General features: G+C 41.7%; 1 long non-coding RNA gene across 2 annotated transcripts; it reads left to right on the forward strand.

Moving 5' to 3' along the window:
• The first annotated feature begins 719 nt into the window (after nucleotides 1–719).
• LOC309883361 lies at nucleotides 720–18,747 on the forward strand. 2 transcript variants are annotated; one of them, XR_014318441.1, is made up of 6 exons: nucleotides 720–815; nucleotides 13,108–13,272; nucleotides 14,154–14,217; nucleotides 16,076–16,260; nucleotides 17,326–17,550; nucleotides 18,428–18,747. It is a non-coding gene; the product is annotated as an uncharacterized lncRNA (long non-coding RNA). The 2 variants fall into 2 exon arrangements; XR_014318442.1 differs by having other exon boundaries at nucleotides 16,079–16,260.
• Nucleotides 18,748–18,947: the final 200 nt, after the last annotated feature.

Consider the following 18,947-nt stretch of genomic DNA (forward strand, 5'->3'; position numbering starts at 1 on the left):
AGTAATACTTAACTTAAAACTGGGATCTACTCAAAAGTGTGTGAGCTTCCTAGAAGGAAATTAAAAGCAGCTGTTATAAGCATGCGGAAGATGAGAAACTAGATGAAAATATCCTATTTGAAGCTCAGAGCAATATATCACTAAGTGGAATAATTCTGCGAGGGACCAAAAAGGCAATATTCGAACAGTCAAGTGGAAGAGAGTATTCAAAATCCAGGAGTTCTGAGCAAATAAAGAACCTATTAAAAACAAAACAGCACAAAAAATACCAACACACACACAAAACACCAGAAGCCACCAACACAAAACAAACTGTCAAGCTAAACCTGAAGGGCAGTCAAGGGAAAACTTTAAAGAAAAATTCAGTAAAGGAATAATAAAAACTGCTAGTAAAAATATTTTCAAAGTTACCAGAATCAGGTACTTTTCCAGAGGTTTGTGATTTACTGTAAGAGAGGAAAAGTACTGAAAAGCAAACCTTTGTTGGTGCTCACAGTGGTTGAGGTAGGTTACTCTCCTGTGAGAGCCAAACTTATGGGGACAAGTGTAAGGAACTGTCTCAAATTAAATGCATTTTAGGACTAATTGATAAGATGAAGAGTCAGAAAGTGCCAAGACCATATGGTATTCACTCAAGAGCTCTGAAGGAAAACAAATATGCAATTATGGAGCTACTATAGTTTGTAACCTGTCACTTAAATCAGTCTCCCTGCAAGAAAGATGGAAGATGGTAAATGTGACAACAGTCTCTGAGAAGGTCCCCAGGAGTGAAGTGGAGAACTGCAGACCGTCACATTGGAGTCTCTACTGAACAAGTGAGTGAAAATTACAAGAATAAAATGCACAAATGGATAAACACTGATTTATTAGGGAAGGCTTTTTTTAGTGAGAAACCGCAATTTACAAATCCATTGTGAAATTTGTTGTAAGGCTACTAAAGATGCAGGTAGAACAATGTAGTTACACCAACATGAGAAATGCTCTGGTGGATCAGACTAGTGGTCCATTTGCCTGGACTGTCCACCTCTCATACCTATGGCCACAATTGTATAAGCCTTACTCATATCCCCCTCATTGTCTTCTCTCCAAACTGAGAAGCCCTTTTAGTGTCTCTTCTAAAGCAAGAACTAGGAATCAATTTAATCTGTCTTATGTTTCTTTACAAAACTTGTAATTAAGCTGTAAAATCCTTTGCAGTGGGTTATTATGGATGCTCAAAGTTTACTTGTGCTCTGGGGGTAGCAGGAAAAGTTAATGGAGAGAAATTAAGTTAAAGCATAACCTGTTAAATAGTAAAGCCAAAGACAGCAGCTCAAAAAATCCAAAGGCATGTTGAGAAACGGAATAATGTTCCAAGAAAGCATCACTGTATTCTCGATGTGTTCTTAAACTCATTCTCCAGGCATTTGTATTGAAAGCCAGGCACTGTAGTAGGGGAACCTTCAGTCTGACCCAGGGCAGGCTTTCTTGTGCTTTGTTATGTTCTGTCAAAAGAAAATGAAACGTAGCTGTGCATGTAAACACTTCTGATGGTAATGGTGAACACTGAACTCATCTCCCCACTATACAAGCAAGCGATGAATTTTTATTTGAATGCTAATGAAGATCTCACCAAGATGCTGCTAGGTCTCATCTAGCAATATAAAGAGAAAAGCTACATGGTGGAAATGAGCAAAGGACCTTTATAAAAGGATGAAAATGTATTGTGAATATTGATGTTGTTAACCACTCACAGGTCAAAAGTATAACTAAATCTACTGATGTAATTTGAAGTAGGAAACTAAGTATTAAGAAGAACATTTTCATACAATTAATCCATCTGTTATGCTCTAAAGGGAAAAGCTGTTATTTCTTACGTCCCCTTAACTCCAAACAATCCAGGCTTTATAGTCAAAAACTAGATCTTCCTACCGTGATCTAATATATCCTAGATCTCTTTTAGTTTTTGGATCAGAGCTGAGGCAAGCTTCTTTTACAAATTTGTGCTGCAGTCTACTAAAAGAGCTGTTCCCTGCCAGGAGAATATTACATACAGTTCTGAGAAAAATGAACAGAGTCAGCTTGTTTGAGAGCTAACTGATGCTTACTCACAACACTGATAAGCCTGACATTTACTGAGAAGTGCCACAATTCTCAGTCCAATGAAAAATCCCAAGAGGATGGTTGGTGGTTTTTTTGTTGTTGTTGTTTGTTTGTGTTTTTTTTTTTTTTTTTTTTTTTTCAGTGATGCTTCACATTCAATTGACTCAGGATAAGCTGGAGTTTTCTGAAGTATTTTAGTAAAAAAAAATAAAAAAATAAAGGAGCCCAACTCCTCCGCTTGAATTACACACAGATGTACTAGTCTTCCTTGGCACATTTGTTAATGGTTGTGGTATGTTTAATGATGCTCTACAAGTTGTCTGTGCCTTATGTGTCATATTTCATTCCTGTAGTGTATTAAAAGCACTTACATGAGAGTTCTTGGTGACTTGATTGCAATTACAAAAATTATACTCGGAATGGTGTCACTGAGCACCTTTACATAAAAGCTAAAACTTGTAGTGAGATACCTGTTTGTGATAGTAGGCAGTGTTCTGGCTCTTATTCTAGTCTCTGCATCTTGGTCTGTGATTTGGCTTTATGTAGCATCCATAATATATGGCCATATAGGATTCTTCTGGAATAAGCCCTGCATGAGGAAGACTGTCAAAAGGCTTTCAAATGTTCAAGTAGATTATGTTAAGCATTTCCCTTTTGATCGTTATTATATAGATGTTTTCAAATAATTCTAAAATTTTAGTGATGCAAAACTTTCATTACAGACACTGTGATAATTGGCTCCTGCAATATCATGTTCCTTATCTAGGAATTCCATTATTCTGTTTTTAATTATCATTTTGACCAACTTTCAATGTGCAGAGCTGTTTCTCTGGCTCGTTTTATATCCTTTTAAAATAGGCAAGTAACCCAAATAGTGGCTGAGAATTTTCTGACAAAATTAATTTTCAGGAAAAAATATTCTTATTTATCAAAACCTGAGCTTTTCATAGGAACATATGTTCCAAATGTCAAAAGTTTCAAAATCCATCACTTCAGGGGCTAGTTTGTTCCCAAATTTAATCATCAATGCTGTTAAAAAAATATAAGAAATAAAAAAAAAAATTGCATGTTTCATTTCTGGTTTGAATCACTTTCATTTTTCAGCCCTTAGTCTTTCTTCTGTCTCTGCTAGATTAAAAAGTGTTGGTTGATATTTTCCCCTTGTGAAGGTATTTATTGAATCACCCCACAATTGAGCTGTTTAAGTTTCTCAGTTACATGTTCTTCTTTTCTCATATGCTTCTTATGGCTCTTTTCTGCCCCCAATCTAATCTTTCAACAGCTTTAAATGTGAACATCAGAATTAGATATAATAGTGGTTTCAGTGGTGCTGTACCCGGAGGTTGAGCTGATTCCTTGCTTCTAATCACTTCTCCCGTTCTATCACGCTTTTACCTTGAGCATTTGTGGTGAGTTCCTTGTCCACTAAGACCACCTAAGTTACAAATCAGTAAACCATTGTACTCAAGGCACAATTTTCTGTTCTGTTAGAGCAGCCCATATCCTCTGTTGGTCCACCAACTGACTGCCTCTTCGTGAAAATACTCCTTTCATATCTTACATAATATGTAAGCAGAGAGCAGCCTCTCTTCTTGAATGTTCTGGATCTTGTAGTTCTGAAAAGCAGTCATGCTGTGTTTCTGTAAATTTGTTCTCAAACCTTTTATTCCTATGTAACATCATATTGATTTATTTATGAATAATAGAGGTCCTCATGTTTAGTATTTCACCTCTCAGCATTAAGCATTTAGTCTTCTTTCTCTGGTGACTGATGAGATAACTCTACATATATTTACATTCCTACAGCTCAGTCGGTACAGCCAGTTTCAGTCTATAGCCTTTTCCATTACAAATTTTAGTTTTGCTAGATTTCTTACAACACTTTTTAAAAATATAAAATGAATTATTTCACTTTTATGACTTATACTTCTTTTGCATAGCTTATGGCCATGCACTACGGTATAACTTCAGTTTTGTCATTGTATTTTACAGTGTTCTGCTGTGTCAAGATCTTATTTTATTACCTGTGTTAACCTAGCTTTTTATTATTAGTAGTGGTATTAGTATTGATTTATATACACACATTTATAATTCTTAATTAGGGGGGCACCTTTGTTTAACCTCTTAGTCTGATGTCAGCCTGATATAATACAACCCCACTTATGAACTGTTCTGTGCTAAGCTTTTTCTCTGAAGTAGCTGGATACACAAAGTATTTTTGTTTTACCAACCCTTAGCAATCTGTTTGCCTTAGCTCATGACAGATTTCCCCCAGCTCCCACTTAATTAAACACATCATATATATTTTGCTTGTGGAAAGTCTGATTTCGCTTTTGACTTTTGATGGAGACCCTCACCTCCGGATAGTGTTGTCTTCTCCTCTGCCTAATTGGAGTTGTATGTATAACTGGAAGGATTTCAGAGAAACTGTCAACAGTACCCTAGGGCTAAATCTTCTAGCCAGCAGACTGACTTTGCCTTCCAGGATCCTTAGCTTGCATTTCCCTTTAAAATTTGTGACATGTAGTAGGACCTCATGCTCCTCCCCAGCACTTTCTAGCATCCACATAGGTGTCTCATAAAAGACCCCTTCATGTTCTGCCTACAAGTCAGCAAATCTCTGTCATCGCATCCATGGCTGCTGTTGCTCCTGGTATTTAAATTTATATCAGTGCAGTAGACAAAAAGTTCTCAACTAAAAATGCATTTTGAGATACAGCCTTCAATAGCATTGTCAGCTTGCTTTTCCTCAGCTGGAAGGCAGCTTCCTGCTAGGCTGCACTGTGCTAAATGTGCATTGTGAGAGGAGCCTGAGCCTCCTTGAAGGGGAGATAAGAGCAACTAATCTGAGCTTGGCCTACTCCCTGATGTCCTTTTAGACTGTGTTTGTGTATTATATTTGTTCTCTCTTTGCTCCTCCGGATCAGAAGCTCTGGCCTCAAACCACTCTGGGTATGTGATGTGATAGCTAGGTGTGCAAGGAAGACAGTAGCTGAAGCAGTTGCTGAAGCATTAGTGACTGTCCTGGAAGTTCTCGGAAGTGCAGGTAAGATCACTGAGCACTATACAAGGACAAACAGTTTACATTTTTGAGAAAGAGAAACCAGAAACCAGGGAATTAGAGACCACTCTTCCCAGAAATGAGTCTGAAAAAAATATTACATGATCAATTTAAAGCAAATAGAAGATAAAAAGAAAAAAAAAAAGATAGATTTACCAAGAATAAATCATGCGATCTCACTGTAATTTCCTTCTTCGAGAAAATAATGTCTAGTAGATGAAGAGGAGGCAGCAGATGGGACATATTTTGCTTTAGGAAAGCTTTTGAAACTGTTCCACATGATTCCCTCGGAAGCAGACTAAAGAAATATGGTCTGTAACAGTGTGCCCAGTATTTCTGGCTGGGTGAGACACTTACCTTCTTTCTGTATAAGGGAGAGACCATATGTTGCAGCCCTTCCTCTAACACATAAGTGTATTGTGAAAGCATAGAAAAGCCAGTGCTTCCTGGGGCAATGAGATTTATTGCGTATGTGCAGACAGATCCACATACTGCCGTGATCAGAGGCCCTAAGTGGGCTACCAGCAAAGATGGCCTGCGGCGTATTCAGAATAGTCCGCCCAGTGGGCAGCCCTCCTCCCTGTAGACTCTAGTCCAGATCCACAAAAGAGTGAGGGCATCCATGGCCACGTTAATTGTCTTGGCAGGGAGGATGCTGTTCATAGCTTGAGGTTCATCATTTAGAAGGTATGTGGTACTACTGTCGTGTGGGTGGCAATGGTGCACTGTCGGACTGAGAAGTGGTTTTGACTGAAGTCCTGCTGAGGTATGTCCTGGGTCTTAATCTATTCAGTGTTTTAATTAATGGCTTATATAATTTAACAAAGAACTCACTCATAGAATTTGCAGATAAAAAAATATGCACTCTGAAGGTCAGGGTTAAACTTCTAATGATCTTGAGAAACTGGAGGACATGATCCACAGATAAACTATGAAATAAAGAGACAAGTGCTATGTGCCACGTTGATGAAGGAGCAATAAATACCAAAATACAAAAAGGGGATAATGGACTGAGGCTGAAGCATGCCATGGCAAGATATGGGAATTAGAGAAAATCAAAAATAAAACATGAATGATTGATCACACAAGTCTTTTCCTGGGAGGTATTAACAAAATATATTATTAAAATCTAGGAGTAAGTCTCATTTTCTGCAGTGCTGTTGAGGCCTTTCCTGGACCTCTGTATCCACATTTAGTGCTGGAGAGAACCGGTGTTGTGAATCATATGGATACCAACGACAGAAGAATGAGTGGGAAAGAAATTCTGAAAGTGGAACCACGGTGTTATAAATTGTCCCAGTACCAGACAAGCAGATTCTCAGTTGTTGGTGAGGTAGTTTTTACAAGAGAGAGAGGCTATATAAATCAATGTGAAACTAGATTGTAAGGTTTCAGCATTCAAAAGCAATGAGGTATTTTTATAGTTGACAGTTGTGAAAACTCACTAAATAAGCAACAACACATGGTTCAAGATGGCAGCTCCTCTTCTAGAGAAATAAGCAAATTCTTGTAATTTAGAAAAAATGAAAGAACTAAAATCAATAACACTGAGGAAGGAAATAGCAAAGAATGGTCTCAGCAATTAAAGTCCAAGCTAAGCAGGCCCCATGAAGAATGGGCAACTAGATCAATAAAAAATATAGAAATATACCTATACAAATACTGTGAGTCCGAAGCCCTAAATGAGGTGAACTAGAATGTCTGATTTTAAGGGAGGTTATTGACATAATAAATACCTCAGAAACTTGGCAGAAGGGTGAGAAGCTGTAATAGGGAACAAATGTAGAGGAAGGATGGAAAGGGGCACATTAGTGGTGAAGCGGTGGAGAGTATGAGGAATTGTCCCTAAATGAAGTTTCAGCAGGGGACATTTTGGAACAAATCAATAAAATGAACAGTAAGAAGGCACCGAGATAAGATGATACTCAGTCTAGAGTTCTGAAAGACCTCAAACACTAGATTGAGAGAAAGCTAAATGTAGCATGAAGAGTGCCATTTAAATTGACCACATCGCAAGAAGAATGGAAAGTGGCAAATGTGTCTTCAGCCTTGAGAAAAAGGACTCCAGGACTAACGTGGAAAACCATAGATCAGGAGATCTCACTTCCAAACTGAATAAGTGGGTACAAACTAGAATAATAAAGAAGAGAATCAGTAGACAATTTCATAAATGTGATTTATTTGGAAAAAGTCATTACAGTTCTTGCAGAAGGAGACCATGTTTCATAAATCTATTTGAAATCTTTGAAGATGTCAACAAACTTGTAGGTAAGGCTGATCTAGTTGATGTAGTATGTAAGGACTTCCTAACAAATGTCAATAAGTCTTTCTGCAAAGACTCTTAAAGTAGTTCTGCTGAGATAATAAGGTGTTCTCTTGTAGGTAAATAAGACAGAGACGAAATGGGACAAAAAGTGGGAGAAAAGATTAATGTTCCCACTGGAAGGAGCACTGTGGTTTAGCCATGCAATTGTTAGAGTTAGGCCCTGTGCTTTTCAATATCCTTAAATGGTTTGGAAAGGAAGGTGAATATTGCTGTGACAAGGTTTGTGAATGATACAAAAAGAACTGAGATAGGCAAATCTAACCCTGAGAAGAGAGGCAGGTGGTTCTTGTGGTAGTGAGTGACTGTGTCAGAAATGGCATGTGAATGTCAATGTTAATAAATGCAAAGTAGTTTGTCTGGGCATATACATGTTCAATCATGTATTATTCAGTTAGGGATTGAACATTAAGTTATTATCACTCAGAAATGGAATTGCTGCAGGATAGCTCTATGAAAGCACTGATGCAATGACCAGCAGCAATCAAAAATTCAAACCGAATGACAAATTTTTAGAAAAGGAAAAAAGGAGAAGAAAAACATGATTATATGATTATGTCACTATATAAATGTTTGGCAAACCCACATATTGATTAATATGTGCAGTTCTGTTCATCCTGTCTCATAAAGGATAAAATAGAGCTAAAAATGATGGGTGGGAGTTATTTAGCTCAGAGATCTAGACACCTAAATTTAGGTTTCTATCTGTAGGTGTCAATCTATGAGGTAGATATCCAAACTCCACCACTAAATCAAAGTGTTTTAATCTGAATTCCACCCACAGATAGTATATGAGAAAGACAGAATGGTTTTCATATCAGGACAGAGAAAACAGTTAGACATGGGACAGAAATCTTGAAATCTTCTACCTAGATAGGAAACAATGAAGAGGAGATAGCTATTATTTTTCAGAACAGAAGTAAAGGATATCCTATGAAATTATTAGGCATCAGGTCTAAACCAGAAAGTCATACCTTCTCATATAACATATTATTAAATTGTAGAACTTATTGCCAGAGGCTGTTGTGTAGGTCAAAAGTATAAATGAATTAAAAATTTCTGGAAGGCTGATGGGAAGCCGGTGTCCTGCCAAACAGAATTACGAAGGCTCATTCAACTGTCAGAAGCAATAGAAGCCCTGACCTTCCTGTTCCAGGTAGAGGTACATGGGAAGGTCTCTGATGCAGCTAGGTAGGACGGTAAAGACAGTTGCTGGGTCAGAACAGAGACCAGGAGTGAGAAACTAGTCTACACCACACCAACATCTCTTCTTGCGGTCACTGTGACACCATGAAGGGGCATTCACAACTGGGATCTCAGGAACTGAAAGTGTGGTGTACCCAGCCTAGGCTCTGGGGGGAGGAGGGAGAAAGGAAGGTACTGCTTGAAATCCTGTGCAGAAATTTTAAAAAACAAGGTAGGCTAATGGTAGCCATAGAACTAGCCATTAGCATAGGTAATGCCCAGAACTTGGAAACAAGAAGCGGTGTTCATAGTTCATGTTCTTCAGCACCTCAGAGTTGACTGAATCAAGAAAATACTACAAGCTTACCAGCAGTACTGCACTTCCCAGGGCTTGCAGATGGTTATTGTCCTGCCTGGGGTTTGAAATTGAGGTACTAGAATTCAGGTACTGCATCTGGTTTTTACTGGAGCAATGCTCCTGTGGTGTTTGAAGACTTGAATTGCTAACAACCACATTCAGCTCAGCTTATCTTGCTCGGTCCAGACTCCCTGGGTTTCACAGTTGGCACTGAAATTGCAGATAGGATCCTGAATGCAATCAATAATGACCTGCACGTGGTCAGTTTGAATGGATTGTCTCAGAGGAGCAGCCAACAAGATACGCACAACTGTGGAGAGTAAGCCTGGAGAACATCCCCAGCTCTCTGATATGGGGAAGAAAAATCTAGGTTGTACTGAATTATGAACATGACTTCTACTGTAGATAAATTTAGTTTAGTATAAAGCTGTGTGTAGTGGTCCCAAACTTTCATCTTTCAATCCTGCTTTCATTTTCCTTATTGTTTGGATATATTTTCATCATTCATTCTGTGCTGTAGGAAGAAAAAAAATGTTTTTATTTTGAGTTACTCTGCTGGTTGTCCCCAGGACATTTCCACGTGGCCCTTAAATGAGTGGAGGTATTTTTCTGGTGTGCTTAGGCAGCCATGGACGTGGCTCCACAGACCTCAGAAGGACTTTCCAGACATACTCTGGAAAGCAGTATTGCTCATCTACAGAGTGCAAACTCAGAGAATGATGACTTAATTAGAGTGGTAGCACTACTTAAAAACAAAATTTGAATCTAGTGCAGGTGTCTTTAAAATACACTTCAGTATTACATATGAAGCCTCTAATATCAGAAGTGGAAACGATTAAATGGGGGTAAATATGATGGTGGCTTTTGTATCCTTTGGTGTAAAGCATACTGAGCTGCAGCATGGCGAAAACAATTAGTGCTTTGGAGGTGTTTTTAATAAAGATCATTTGCTTAAAGTGAAACTTGCTGTAAGAACATGCAGGCTTTGGTAGGAGTTGCTGTTGCTGAGTCAAGATGTGGCATCCTGTCCCTGAACAACCCAAGGGCCTGAGCCTCATGTCCACGAGCCTGGTAGAACACTGCAGCCTCCCTGTCCGACATGAAATTCCTGCTTTATTACACACCTCAAAGACCGTGATTACAAGTGCGCTTCTGCCAGTGCCAGTATGTGACGTAAGGAGTTCCTTCCCCTTTCTGTCCCAGTACTGATGTACTGTCACAACTGTGGGGCTGTCACAGGAGCTTCTTATGCTGGCACAGCCTCTGAAAGGAAAAGATTTGTAATTACATGCAGAAAAGAGTGCTCTGAGTAATCTGTGAGCTTTGGTATGCATATGTATATTGTTCGGTCTCTGGATAGGGATGATCTGCTTTACATGAGCGCTTGTCACCAGGGCAGGACTTGGAGCTTACTGCCTGATACTCTGTTTGAATGCTGTGACCGCAGGACTGTTCATAACATTTCTTGCCTTTTTTTTTGACCTAGAAAATATTTACTGATTTTTTGCAAATCAGAACTGCTGACCCTGGAAAAAATTAATAAGGTATTTTGGTGCCTGTCAGGGAGTTGCCAATGGAAATCGGGGTCAAAATGGTATCATGGTTCTGGACTTAATTAGATAGGCATCTTTTTTTTGAGACAAGTTACTGTAAAGAGTGGACATTGGGGAATTTTCTACATTTAGTTAAGAAGAAAACAGCTTTAAGATTTGCTTCTCCATTCCTGGGAAATAAGTTATCTACATGGCTTTGGATTGTTCAGCCAAATGTCTCTGTTTTTTCACGGTATGTTTCACAACATATTTGTTACGTCCAGACATAGAACGTTAGAATTAATCAAAACTGAAACATTTGTCGAGAAAGCCATTTCATGTCCATCTTTGTCATGAGACTGGATGCTCTGATAGGGATTAGAGGTTGTTACACTAATGACTTAGATTTTTGTCTTGTTGCCAGAACAGTTTCCCAATTTAGAACCTTTTCTTCTGATTAATATTTGTATTCCTCCCACAATTCCTCTTCTTATAGGAATTCGTACTGGGAATTATTCCAGACCTACATAATGTCTCTGAAATCTTTTTATCCCTCTGTTTGCTGATCAGTGGAAAGGATTTTAATGCCAGGTTAGGTAATCGAGATAAATCCTAACTTCATCTAACTTTATCCCTCAACTATGTCTTGGATATTCTAGAAACATTTTTTGTGATCCATAAATAAATTCACATAGGATTTTGATTAATCTTTTTTTTTTTTTTTTTTTTTGGCTCTTATTTTTCCAGTGAAGCCTCATTACATTAAATGTGAGATCAAACAGAGTGTATTACAACTTCCACTATTCAATTTGCACTAGTTTGTTCAATGCAACACTTTTTTGGGAGGTTGAAAACATCCGTAAGCTCCAAAGAGAAAGTTTTGTGCACAGATTGGCATATATAATATATTTTGGTACTATCCTGAAGCAGGGATGGTTTCTACCTAATAATGTTTTCTAGCCCCACTCAGTCACTCAGTTATATTAATGCACTCACATAGCAATGTAAAGTGTACACTGATTTAATTCACTTCACTTCTCACTGTAACTTCTTAGAAAGAAGAGGAAGTTGTGCCTGTTTAGAGCAGTTCTCTTGCAGGCACTTGGAGCCAGCAAAGACCTGGACGCCTGTGCACATTGCGAGAGGTAGGGCTCTGAGCACTGCATCACAGCACTGCAGTCCTGCAGGCTGATTCCCTGAGTTTCTGTGTGCCCGCGTATTGAAACATTTCATGGCCACAAGCCAGCCAATTCTCATGCACTGGGACAAGTATACACCTAAGGAAAAGCTTCACAAAAAAACTATATCTCAGCTAGAAAGCTATTTGACATCACACGTAGGCAACAACAGGAAAAAGGCTTGAGCTGGTATCTCTTTAGCCTTTTTCTTTCAACACTCCTATCCTGAAACCTTCTGCTGAAGTTAACCCAGAAGTCAGAGCTTCCTTACCAAGAAGAAAACTTTGGTTTGAGAGACTGCCAAGTGACAACTTGCTACTTCGGAGCCATCAGGTTAAATGAGCCCAGGAAAGGTGGTGGCTTCAGTTCGTTAGGAAAACTGGACTCCATGTTACCCTTGACAGTCCTAACGATAGATAGGATGGAAAAAAACCCTCCCTTGCTTTGACCCGGAGTTGCTCTTTCCTCTGATGGTTCATTGATTCCCTTTGCTTCCCTTCTCATTTAACAGATTTTATAACTTGGGCATTTACAGATCTGCTGCTATTAACATTCAGTGTTAGTGGACCCGAGAGCTTCTTTGCCAACTATTCTGGAGCTTCTGAGCCTGCTGATTTAAAAATGTTCATTGCTGATAGATTCTAACATCTTTCTCAGTTACTAATAGACTGGAAAGTATTTCATCATCTTCAAGCAATGAAAGCAAATCATCCTTCTTTCCAAATACTGAATAAAAGTCTGTTTGAACACTTCTGCATTTTCTGCATAATCCTTCACAATTCTACTGTCTGCACTGAGCAGTGACCCTGTACTGTTGCTAGGATTTCTTTTGCAAACACAACTTTCTTGTACTAAGCTCTGTCAGCCATGGATTTTATTCTGAGGTTTCTTTGTTTCGTGCTTCTGTTCATGTAGGTCAGGAGTTTTCCTGGCTATTGATTTACAACGAGTTATATGCAGTACTAGTGTTTGACATTTCTGTCTTTGTTTTTCTTTGCTGATATCACTACCAAACTTTTAGCATGTGAGTCAATTGTTTTAAAATTACGTGCTGACTGCCTGACTCAGTCTGTTAATTTTTGCCCCCCCCCCTTTTTTTTTAAAGTGCCAGGTTAAATGCTAAATGGCTTGGAAAAATGTACCATTTCTCTGGTGTTTAAATACGTATATATATCATTGTGTTATATATTTAATAATATGTACATATACCCCCCAGTAGCAGTCCAATATAGTCCACTTTTGACAAGCTGGAGTCTTTCAATATTTGAAGTACGGGCTTTAAATTTAGCAAAGGAGTAACCCTGGTGAACGATTCTGGTGCATTTCGCTTTTTTTCTTTTTTATCTGACATGTCACAAATCTCTCATTGTGTTACTTTACGTGTTCAGCTGAGGCTTGCCAGTGTTCAGCGATGTATTCCGCGGAGACCTTGTCCAACAACAAGCACCACTCCTGTCTTCAGGCACGAGCAGGATTTTACCTGCAATGCACAGCAGAGGAGCCAGCACGTGCTGGCAGACCTCAGAAGCAATGCAGATAGGAGGATGTAGAAGGTAAGTAATTATGAAGTAGGAAGAGGAGAAAAAATAGCTGGATGCACAGAGGTGGGGCCAAGGAAAGTCTATAGGGTAGAGGTGGAAAGATCAGTGCTCGTTCTATTGTGTTCCCTGTGAAGAATGTGGAACAGAGCCCAGCACCACGCGGTGCCTCCCATGCAGATCTGGCAGCAAATACGTGAAACCACCAGCACAGCATGTCTGTTCAGACACAGTCTACTTAAGGTCTTCATAAAGGATGACAGCATCTTACTGTTCTCAGGAACCTTGTTATTTGCAGCTCTCAGGCCTCAGAAGGCTATTAGGATACTAGAATTGCATCTTTTCAGCTGCAGTGCCTCGGGCACAGCTCTGTCTGGGCAGGGCTACCTGTGCTCCTTCTGCCTGGAGAGGCATCCTGGTACAGCTGCAGCAGGGCTGGAGGGAAGGCAGGCAGTAGAAGCGGCAGGCTTACAGATTGTGGCACGATCATTAGAGTTCAGGTGGAAAATCTGCCCCCACGCCCCCCTTTCAAAAACTGTTTATGCTCCCCAGACTTTCATATCCCTTGTGCTGCATCAGCTTATGTTAGAGATCCTCATCCCTTCATCAAAGCTGTTATCTCTTGTTCACACCAGCCTCCTGACACCACTCTGCTGACCCTGTACAGAGTATACGAGCAGGTAAACGTACAGAATACATACACAGAGAAATACATGCACACAGCTACTTCTGCGTGCAGTAGCAAACTCCCTGCACTAGTGCTGTATCCTCTCCCTCTGTTTGCTTGTGTTTGCTTTGGGTTGCAGATTTCTGCAACCACAAGCTGTTAATTGACAGTCCAGAAAATTATCTAGGAAAGAATATATATTTATATTGTGCTGTATTTTTTTCCATAGCATCCACTGCAGATGACAAGATGAGAGCAGGGAGAGTACATGCCTCTTTGATTTGTCTGAGTAGGTAGGTTTTTTTGTGTTCTTTGTACCTTAAAGCCCAGTGGCTTGCTTTTCTCATAACTACAGTTAAAGCACTTTCAATCTGAAGGGCTTTTCTGTACTGAACCTTTGTCTTGTACTCGCACCACTGTATCTCTTCATTTTCATTAGTAGCAGATGGAGCATGAGTCCCAGTTCTTTCTTTCCATCCTTCCTGCCAAGAGATCTCTGGTGCCTAGGCATATTTTGCGGATACTTAATCTTGTGCTAGTTTTCATCCAGTGATTTTGATTAATTTTATCCGTGTACATAAAATTACTTTGTGAGTGACACTTTTCATTAAAAAATTCTGTTGAAAGTTGGGTTTACTAACCTGATTCTGGTGAAAACATTTTCTGCTTACTTTTTTCAAATTCGAACCTCATTATTATTTTTTTGTAATCCACTTTTAATTGTAAGTACCCAGCATTCTGCTAGTTCACGCGGCACCAAATGACACAAGGTTGCTCTGGAGTGCTCCAGTGAGCATCTTCTGGGGAATATTGAAATTCCATGGAAACAACATGAGCACCATTATCTGAAACAGCCTCTTCAGGCAAACCATATGGGGTGAAATATTCTGCGCTGCTTCAATAATCCGAGCACAGATATGTTCACTGGTAACTCTGCAGTAAGCATCACTCATTTGCTTTGTCTGTGCAGTATTAATGAGCCATTTCAATAGACAGCAGGTTTCAACTATATTTGGTGCATATTCATGTTGCTTCCTTCAAGTTGTTTCAAAACTCCTTCCACTAGATTAACTAGAAAGTTGCAGTTACTCTGTCAAGTGCTGGGTACCAAGGACAAGGGCCATCCTGTCCTTTCCAGTCTTGGCTGAAGAGTGAGGCTAATGTTTGGAAGAGAGTCAGTGTGCTAGGCATGCTGCCTTTGTGGAGAGCTCCTTCAGCAGGGAGGCTTTGCTGCTGCTTTCACGACTCTGTGCTGGGGCTACTTCTTTCTCTGCGTGTAAACCCTTCCCTATTATTTTCTGCTTCATCTGCCATACAGGGTTGTGGTTGCTAGCAAGCAGTGGAGCCTTAAGATACTTCTTGCAGGCAGACTCATTATTATGATGGAGGAGTGAGAACATGCAAAACTCAAAATGGGGAGCACGTAGGGAAAGGGTGTATGTTTTGACTAGGCTGATTTGTGCTATGCCTCCAAACATCTCTCTGTGTTGCTGTTGTGATGTGGTCAGGGGAGCTGAATTGCTCCAGACATTGGTCTAGGTACCCACAGAGCCTCCCTTTGCATGAGCACAGCATATTCCATGGGGCAGACAGATTCTGAAGAACTCAGAGATGAGGCATGAGAACCATACTGCACACAGAGGCCTCTGAGGGTGTGCTGAAAGCCAAACAGAGGGTTCAGGTTAGTACTGAAAACCACATGGAAGGTTTCAGGGAGTAGAAAAAGCCACTTAAAATTAAAGAAATCCTTTGAAGGACACCCTTTTCTCTTTGTCAGCATTCAGGAACACAGTCCTTCCTTTATCTTAGTGCCTTGTTCTGATAGCTACATGGAATCTAACCTGGAAAGCAGCTGAAAAAACTTACAAATTGATTAGTAAGGTTACTTACAGGTCTTTCTAGGGGAAGACATTCACACCACAATCTTGAACTAACCACTTCCCAAGCAAGGGAACTCATATATTTAGACAGCACCACAAGGATAATGGAAAGAGGCTGAGGGCTGCCAACACCAAACTAGATTAGCTCAAGTGTTTTGGTTGCTGGTAGTTGGAGAGACAAAGTTGATGTTTTCTTGAAATAGCAGTTCTGTTTTTATAGTATGTCCATGTTACCAAAAAAGAGAAGAAAATGAATACATGATTTATCCAGCAGGACTGAACCAGCGATGCTGTGGCTGAGGGGAGGCAGAGGTCGGCAGCTGAGGGCTGGAGCTGCAGCCACATCCTCAAATTGCAGCAGTGGAGTTTGATGCTGTGGTTGTGCTGGGGCTGCTGGGGGAAGAGCTGGATTAGCTGAGTGCTGCAGTGCCTCTCAAGCTGGTGAAAGAGCTACAGGTGAGTGGGTTTTTTCTCTTCTTTTTTTTTTGAAAAATCCTTCTGAAGAGGAGCAAAGACTAGTGGCTAGAACGGATGTCTTTGAGTCAGTCCTACACCCTCTCAAGTCCCTGTATTTCTTGTTATATAATATTAGAAGCAAGTTTTATTGTACCATCTTCTCCTCCTCTCTAAAAAATGAACTGATAACATCGCACCAGTTCCAAGGCCATGCTGGCTGGCTCCTTTTCTCACATTGTTCAGTGCTCTACCTGAATTCCTGCTGCCCCTCTAGAGCAGGTACCATGCTGGTCCACTTTATTTTTGTCTCTGGAAACCGCAGTAATTTTAAGTATTGCCTTTTCCAGGGGCAGACAGCCCTCTGCCTTGGCACAGGCTCTTCTCTGGAGTTGTTGCAGTTCACTGGAGAGGTTTGGCTCCAGTCCTCCCTGCACCGAGAGCCGGGTGCTCTGGGGAGCTCCTCAGGGCTCCCCCAGCTATCACCAGTGAAGGGGGACATGGTTGTTGGAGCCTGGGGGAGCCAGAAGGAAGGACGGCTCCACTGCTGCCAGTGTCCAGCTGTCGATGCTATCCCTGGTGTGACCAGCTGTGGGGACAGCTCAGGGAGCAGGACAGAGATGCCATGGCTAGTGCCTAGGTTCCTCTGATGCCCTCGTCAGCTCTGAGGTGTCCCTGGCGAGGGGATGTGCCCATTGCTGGGGCTCCTCTGCTGTCCTTTGCCACCCAGGGCTGTGTTTGGTGGGGAACAATGCTGCGTTTGGCACCCAGTGGCTGTATTTATTAACAATCTTGGGTGTTGCTAAAAAAAACCACAAAACCAACAAACAGGGTGACATTTCCTGCTTTTGCCTTCTCACGGCTGCTCAGCAGGGCATTTGGGGGAGCTGCTGGAAACCCCGACTCCTCCCAGCATTAAGCCAGTTCCCAGCCAGCATTTGCTGAGTTGGAGTTTGCAGGACAGGAGCCTGACCTGGGGTGCTGGGGAGACCCATGTTGGTCTGATTCTGCCCACATTTACTCATGAAGAGCTTCTCTTTCAGTACAAATGATGCTGTTTTCCCACAGACAAGCAGCTGAAGCCCCTGGCAAGGAGCACAGCCCAAAGGACAGAGGGAGTGATGGAGGATGTGGGCACAGAAGGAGATGTTGGATAAGTGCCCCAAAGTGTGGGCTGACCCTGAGGAGGCTTTAGGGTCCTGGGCACCCCAGTATTGGTCAGCTGTGCCCAGAAGGTCCATGGAAGACCTGGCAGGGATCCCTTGCTACTAGGCAGAGGCCTGGTGATCCCAGGTATGTGGCAGTGGGTGGGGGTGCTGTTTCCAGGGCTGTGCAGTGGCAGCACAAGGTGCTGTGCTGCAGAAGCAGCAGCTGGAGTGTGCTCACCACCTGGGAAAGGCTGATGGCATCAAACAAGCATGAGCACAGATAAATCTGAGCTGAAGTGTTTGTTTCCTAGTCACTGTTTGAGAGAAACACTCAGAGGGCCCGGCACCTCTCTTGCAGGGGCATGGGGGCTGCAGGGGGGCTGCCTCGGGGGGGTTAGCTCCTGAGCTGAGGCTGTTTGAAGCGGGGAGTTGGCTTCTGGGCTGAGATCTGCTTCATGTGCTGGGGTTGCCTATGGGCATGTCTCATTGGGCTGGCTGGGACTAAAGGTAACAGCTGGCTTGGCCTTCCCCTGTCAGATGCTCTTCGTTGCAGATAAAAGCTTTTTCTGATCATTTTGGTTCCCGTGGCTGTCAGGGTTCTAAAAATTGCAAAGGCTGCCACTGTGGGTCAGCCCTGTGGGATGTATCATCTTGTCCATCTGCCCCAGGAGCGGGTTGGCAAACCGTCCTCCATTCCTAAATGGTAAGAACAAGCATCTCAGTGCTTGAACTACAGCCCACTCAAGGTGGCAGTTGTGCTCTTGTGGGTGCCCTGCACTTTTGGGTGAGCTTTTGCCTGCCCGGCTGTGGATCGAGCTGCAGCTCCTGCTGGGGGTGTGGAGATGTGAAGCCTTGGGCTTGGCTGGGACTGCTGGAGCACGGGGTCACAAACCCAGTGCAAATCTGCATGCCTGCCTCTGCTCTGGGGAAAACAGGAGCCTGAGCACTACTGGTTATAGCCGAAGTGTCTGGAGTGCCTGTCCTGCTACTTCTTTATTAAAACCCACATTTTCTTTTCCTAGATGCTTGCTGCTAAGAATAACTGTTCCTTCACCTCTTGTCCACCCCTCCGCCAGCCGCTTGGGGTCACCATTTTAGACTTCTCCTGGAGCTGCAAGAACTAAGCGGTCTCGTTTTCCAGAGACCTTGTTTAAAGTAAAGAACTGGATTTTGCCTTCGTTTACCCCTTGAGCAGCTGCCACTGGTGGAAGGGGCTGGTGGTTGCCAACTTGCTCTGCCCCCTGCAGCCCTTGCTGGGGAGATACACCACAGGAGATGCTGAGCAGAAATCAAGCATGATGGCATTACAAGAACAAGGTTTTGCTCTTGGAAATAAAAAATGGTGCAAGCCACAATTGAGGCAGTGTGAATTCTGGTTTATTCAATGCATGGCTTACTTAATCCCCGCTAACAGATCACTGGAGCAGGGCTTCACTCCTGATCACCAACTTGTTCCACAGTTCCTGCACCAGGAAATCTGCGCTGTGCTGTGCAGCAGCTCTTGTTTCTTTGCAGTGGTGGGGTGCCAGAAGGGGCTGTTTC

This window comes from Aythya marila (genome assembly GCF_965140915.1).
Source record: "Aythya marila genome assembly, chromosome: 14".
NCBI classification, from domain to species: Eukaryota; Metazoa; Chordata; class Aves; order Anseriformes; family Anatidae; genus Aythya; species Aythya marila.